Source organism: Mus caroli, chromosome 3 (genome assembly GCF_900094665.2).
Source record: "Mus caroli chromosome 3, CAROLI_EIJ_v1.1, whole genome shotgun sequence".
NCBI classification, from domain to species: domain Eukaryota; kingdom Metazoa; phylum Chordata; class Mammalia; order Rodentia; family Muridae; genus Mus; species Mus caroli.
This window is the reverse complement of record NC_034572.1, coordinates 43,191,342-43,198,483: the sequence shown is the minus strand read 5'-3', so window position 1 is coordinate 43,198,483 and position 7,142 is coordinate 43,191,342. Positions and strand designations below refer to the sequence as shown.

The following is a 7,142-nucleotide window of genomic DNA, read 5'->3' as shown; positions in this document are numbered from 1 at the left end:
GAAATGGGGGAGAGGGGGGAGGGTATGGGGGACTTTTGGGATAGCATTGGAAATGTAATTGAGGAAATACGTAATAAAATATATTAAAAAAAATAATAAAAAAAAGAAAAATAACGACTTAGTCAACGTACCTCTAGTAGACAACTGAGAAAACTAGCATACCTAAGAGATCAATACCTCTGATCAAATACTACTTTTAAATGACAGAAATACACAATTATGGTAACAACAAAAAAGATGACCATATTAAGTTATTATCTAATTTCTGAGGTGCAGAAGATCATGTCTACTATTGGAAGCATGGGATCACATGAAGTCATGGCTCTTAGAGAAGGTCCTATCACCGTTTCACTAAACAAGCATGATTCCCAATTCTGTTCTAAATATTTATGTTAATATCTATAGATAATGTAGCCCATTCCAATACATCAAAAAGGTTCTCTTGGCAATAGATGAAGACTATTATAGAACACTGCAGCTATTCAAAGTACAGAGAACAAAATATCCTGGGCCTCCAAGACCCACTGCATTCATGTTACCTACTAAATCCTGAACCTTAGGCTCCAAACATTGGTTAGAAGAGTGAGAAAAATTGTAGATGAAGAACTATATGCACATAAATACGAAAAAGAGTGAGAAAATTAGTGTTTCTTTAAGGGAGCCCCCTAATTTTAAGCCAATAGCAGTTGGTTAGCTAAGAAATAGTCCATATACTACAAAGGATAATGGGCTTATCTGGTTGTTTGAACACACTTATAGACTCATTTTTATCGATACAATAAAAACAGTAAATGAAAATGGGCCATGGATTTTTAGCAGAATTGGGAGATTGAAGGGAAACAAACATGGAGCAAGGGAAGGGAAGGAGTGAAATGATGTAATTGAATATTAATATTAATAATAAATTAAAGAGTATCATTTGATGGTGCTGCAGGTATGGCAGAGCAATTAAGAATAACTGTTTTACATCCCTGAGGACCTGCACATGGGTACTAATATTTAGTGAGATAGAGACAAGCTGATCATGAGATCCTACTTGGTATGAGTAGCACAGAGATCCCTGAAGAAGTCACATCTTCTATACTGAGGAGGAGAAATCTGCCTCTCAGAAAAAAGGAGAGAGAGACAGAGAATAAAGAACACTGGTAGTCAAATACATATGACTATGCACACTTACCAGGTGACATTCAAATGCATGTGTGAAGTGACCCTACGCATGGCCATGAAAAAATCAAATAAAAGTTACTTAGTTACATTACTGCTCATTCTGACTTAATTTTTGTTTGTGTTGGTACTCCTTATGTTGTGAATAGCAGAAGAACCTTTGAGCTTACCAAATTTCTCTCACATGTATGTACTATCATTCAAGGGAATGCATGATGAAGGAAACTACTCACATAAATTCAGAGGAATCCTGAGAGTAGACGGTGCAAGGAATTTCCCTACCTTTAAGATCCACGCGATTTCATGCACTGAGTACTTTCTTACATCCACCTCTTCCCCACATTCAAATTTGTCCTTTAGGATTTTGCATGATTTCACATTTGGAGATATCAGGAACATGCCCTCAGTCTTGGGGCCTTTTTCCTCTATGAGGGATAGAATGTCCTGAGAAGAAGAAATGGAAATACCTGTTACCACTCATGCAGCACAGAACCCTATGTGCTTGTGAGAAGGAGACAAATGGTGTGCACAGGTGCAGTGTAAGGGCTGGCAAGGTCAAGGAGGACCTCAAACTGGGTTTGTGCATCAATCTTTTCATGTACACATCCCACCCTACTGTTAACCATAAAAGATCAGTCAACACTAATTGTTTTACCGGATTTTTCTTAGGAGAGCCAGAAATGAACCACATGAGACCTACCAAAATTATTGTGGGCCGTTTTCCCTCATGACAAATCGAACCCAGATCTTTGCCAAAGAGTTTTCCTGTATTAAATATCGGGGCAGGGCATTCTTGGTCCTGGTGGGGCACAGAGCCCCTGTGGAAGCAGGATGTCAAAACAGTCACTTGTTTCTTATGATGTCTTTCCTCCACATCTAAAAAGGAGATGAGATCATTACCTGAAATAGTGTAATTTACACAACTCTTTTTTAAAAAGCAAATTTCAATTGTATAACATCCTTGTGTAATTGGTTAGGCATCCTGTAATTTCTATATATTCTTCTTCCATACACTCTACATTGTTATTAATCTTAGAGATGTCTCTAAGACATGATCTAGTGTTCTCTAGGACATGACCCAGTGGGAATTCTCACAGGATGATGCCATCTAAGTTACACTGCATCATAAGATAATTGATATCTAGTTGAATAAGTTCCCTAAACTACATCCAGGCAGTTGCTTCGCCAGTCATATCATATTTCATAGCCACCCTCACTTTTATTCACATCAATCAGTTTTCTATTGTCTTCAAATGTCATAATGAAGCTCTTCCCATTCTTAGTTTTCTTCTTAAGCTTTTCAAAGGACCATTGTGAAATTTTTCTCATCAGCTGTGTCTCCCCTGTATGACTGGGTACACATGATGATTTTGTCAAACTCTGGACCCTGGTTCCAGTAGTATAAGTTCAAAGCTGAGATCAAAGTTTATTTTTCTCCTCTAAGACTTTACAAACATGGACCATAATGAAATCCTATGCATGCTACTTAAAACAAACGTATTAAAAGTAAACAAATGGATCATACAACAAAATATAAATTAACCAGTCTTTCTCAGTGTAGAACATAGTGCCTATTTCTCTAAACCAAAATAGTATGGCCTGATATACTCAAGTAATATGATAATATGATAGAGCGTGAATAAGATGTATGAGTTTTCGTGTGTGTATGTATGTGTTCCTATCGGCATGTATTCAAGTATATATATATATATATATATATATATATATATATATCTCACATGCACGATGATTTTTTTAGAAAAACAATAACTTAAATGCAATAAAGAGGTGAATAGGCATAATGGGGAAAATGCTCAAATTAAGCTATTTTTGAAAAAAAAATCCCTAAAACAATTTCAAAAGCCACCAAACATAAGTACTAGGTCCATTCCAAATCCAGATGCATGTGTAGAAGCCAGGAAAATATGCTCTTTGTGTGAATGGAAGTGAGATTAGAGTCTAAATAAAATGAGATTTGGAGACTGAGGTTACTTCTTCAGTCTGAAACAGATTATCTTAAGTTCCATGCATATAACTTTTCTGTGTGTCTTGCAATACAATAGTTTAAATCTAATTCTTAGGTCCTTTTCTGCTTTATTCATGAAAATACATGAAATCATATTCTAATGGGACAAAAGATGTGTACACACACACTTGTGTGTATATAATATCTTTGCATACCAGCTTATGTTGACTATCTTTCTGGAACAAATCGAATGTTCTCCCTATAATCAAGCTTAGTCCTGATACCAGAATGTAGAGATCTCAAGCTGAACCTGGGGCGTGTTGTGTTTTGGGTTTGTTTTCTATGGTGCCCCCTCCACCAAGAAAGAAAATGACAACATGTATTGATATTTTATGCCAAATTGATATAGGAACGGAGTTGGTACTTGAAGAAAGGTGGAGGACTCACTTTGCTGCTGGCTTGTAGCTGAGTCTGCAGGCTTTAAGATGAATTGCCTCATGCATCTGAGTTTAGTTCTTTCACAAACAACCCAGGCAAGGCAGGAAAAGCTGTGAAAAATCTTGAGTTCGATCTACTGAAGGTATTTTGAAGGTTGGTAATTATAATATCATGTAAATACTCATAGCCTAAAAGAAGAAAATAAGAATATGAATTGAAACTAATCATAAAGAGTGTGAACAACCCTTGCAATGGAATTTAGCATGCACTGTACTATTTTATATCTCATTCTTCTTCTGGACAATGTAGACTGTACCCCTAAAGCATTAGGAGACTTACGGGGTATTACGATAGGGGGAAATTGAGTAAGGTAAGAACTCTAAAATCAAGGAGAATAATTTCAATTTTTCACTTTATTTAGACCTGCCGATTGGAGCACTTTGTATGGCAGACTTTTGCTGAGTTCTACTTTGACAGTATTAAGACCTTCCTGTTTTATTCTTGATATTAATAAGATTTTTTACATCATAAGAACCTTTATTTATATAGCTTTATATTAATCAATTTAAATGTTTCCCAATGCATTATTTGATGCTTTTACAAAATATTAAAGTTTTCAGAAAGCTTACATATTTGAAAATTATTTATACACCCCCCAAAAAATGTAGACAATTAATTTGGGAGGTGGCTTGTAAGAGAACAGCAAAGAGTGAGACTGAATGTCTTGCCTGATATTTATAATGATTGTATCAATTTTGAGAAAGAGGACCTTATAAGTTACTCTTTTTCTGAAATGAATACTTTTAAAAATAACTCTCCTAAAAAGGAAAACAATTCAAGACTCTGTATAATTTTTCTGAAGAAAATAAATGGAAAAAAAATTGGTGATCATGACACAAAATCCTACTAGCCAAAGAAAAAATGTTTTTCTCTACATTCTGGCTCATCACAGCCAATGAATAAGAATCTTACCCTCACCTAATGTCTTTGCCACCCTACAAGCAGAACCAATGTTCATTAAAACAGCCGATCAAATACTTCATGTATAGGCCATCTTAATACATACACCATTTCTTAAATGAATGAAACCTGTTCTGTGTGGGCTGAGAATGATGACAGTCACTCAAGTCAAATAGCTTTGACCATGGCAGGAAATATGAATCCAAATAGTCGTTCCTACAATTCATTCCTTGGCACAGCAAAACTGTGAACTCTTAGCTTAGCTACTATGGAGGTAAAATCCTTTGGTGATGTGAGGGACATTGAAGTACAGCCTTATTACAATGTATTCCAATGTCTAAAAATTGTTTTTATTTTGAATTTGTACCACAGTAAAAGCCAAGATTTTAAAGCTCTACTAAAATCAAAATCAAAACAAACAAACAAACAGAAAGACTTTATGTATGCTCATTTAATAACATGTCCACCATTTTTATGATTGGTATAATAAAAATTCATATTGCATTGAATATAATAAGAGACAACACAAAACAAATAGAATACTTTTTAAAGTTGCCAAATCTTTTACTGCTTATGAGAAATATTCACACACACACACACACACAAAAAAAATCTTGTGACTACAGTTTCCTTAAAGACACTAAAATGTTCTTTGAATGTGTTTTCATTTTAATTTTAGAATTGTTTCTGTTTGTAACCGTTTTGCTCTGATGTATGTCTGGGTACCATACTGAGATTGATACCAGAGCAGGTCAGACCAGGAAATTGGATCCCCTGAAACTGGAATTATGGATGCCTTTGAGGTATCACATGAGTGTTGGGCATCAATGAAAATTTCCTTTTGCTAGTAGGATTTTGTGTCATGATCACCAAATTTTTTTTCAGTTATTTTCTGCAGAAAAAATATACAGAATCCTGTATTGTTTCCCTTTTTAGGAGAGTTATGCTTCTCAGGTGGAAAACACAAAGTTTTTGTCTTTTGCTTTGTTTTGTTTTCTTTTTTTGTCATTCTGCAGACTATTTCATAATAACATGTTATCATGTGCCTGAAGGCTATGATAAAGTTAATAACTATAAATTTGACAAGTGAAATACTGTTTAGTTATTTTGTTTTTATGTGTATTTATATTTAAGACCAAATAATAAAAATATTGAGATTTCAGGATTAGACCACTAAATTCAACTATTCCTTTCTTAGATTTCCCTCTTATGTACCTTGAAGTGCTCTTGAAGCTTCCTCATGGCCAGGGCAGAACCACAGTTGGTAATCTTCACTGTTCTGAGAGCCAAAAAGAGCCAACCATCACAAATAATCTGACAGGAGTGTCTTGAAGATTCTAGTGATTTTCTTTACATACAATTTCCAGGGTTCTAGCAGGGAAATTATTAGGACCAGTATTAATGGCATGTCTTCTGACCACAGGTTTGAGCCATCAGGACGAATTTCAGAAGAAAACCCTGAGGTACTTGCCTTTCCTCTCTGAGGGATCCTTGGTCTGTTGGTTCACCATAAAATAAGAAAATGCATTCGGCCATAAATGCTAAAACCAATATTATTAAAAATGACACACTTAGGTCTCTGCCGTCTGTCAGTGGAATATTTAATTTGATATGAGCACATAACTTAGCACCCAAAGAAACATATACTCACAGTGATTATGATGACTTGATAAAGAATATTTGAAATATATGAGCACTTTGGCAACAGTATGAAAAATAGACAAAAAACAGAGAGGCTTTGAGGGTGCCTAGGAGTACACACAACCACTGGCATTCATTCAGAGATAGCCAGTCTGTGGAGAGCATGTCGATGTATCTAACCTTGAATATAGGCCATATACTGGAAAGAAGATCCACAACATAATTATTGCATGCAGAGTTATGGCTCCATTTGATATAATCATATAAATAGAACATTTTGTTGAAATACTTAACAATGTCTAAATGACTAAAATGAATATGACCTCTAATTGGAGATAATCATTAATTGTGCTTTCTTTTTGATTCATGATCAAAACCAAGAATTGTCCCATAGAGTTCTTAAGAATTACGCTAGGTGGCAAAAATCCATTCAAGCAGATACTCAAACTTCTACCCACCCTAACTTACAAGAAGAGGACGACTGAGACAGAGAGAAACAGAAAGAGTGATAGAGACAGGGAAACAGAATGACACTCAGAGAATCATCATACAAACTCATATGAAGTATTAGAGAACGAAATGCACACATACAGAGAAACAAACACACAGAGAGTGATAGATAGATAGATAGATAGATAGATAGATAGATAGATAGATAGATAGACTTAAACAGAGATACGCATTTCAAAAATAAAGGTGAAATATACAGGAATGCAGACAGAAAGAATATAGCAAGAAATACACAAACACATTTATTAAAGATTAAAAAACAACAAAAATACAGCAGACTATGCACACTTATCCTCCACATACAGAGAGTGAAAACAAGAAGGAATTGGGGAAGAGAGGAATCACATACCATAAAGGAAGTGCAATAAAATTTATAATGAAGATGAAGGCAGATGGGAAAAAGGAAGGAAGGAAGGAAGGAAGGAAGGAAGGAAGGAAGGAAGGAAGGAAGGAAGGAAGGAAG

General features: G+C 35.1%; 1 pseudogene; it reads right to left on the bottom strand.

Annotated features, from left to right (window-relative positions):
• Positions 1–7,142, bottom strand: part of LOC110291806 — a 95,492-nt pseudogene that overhangs the window by 76,600 nt on the left and 11,750 nt on the right.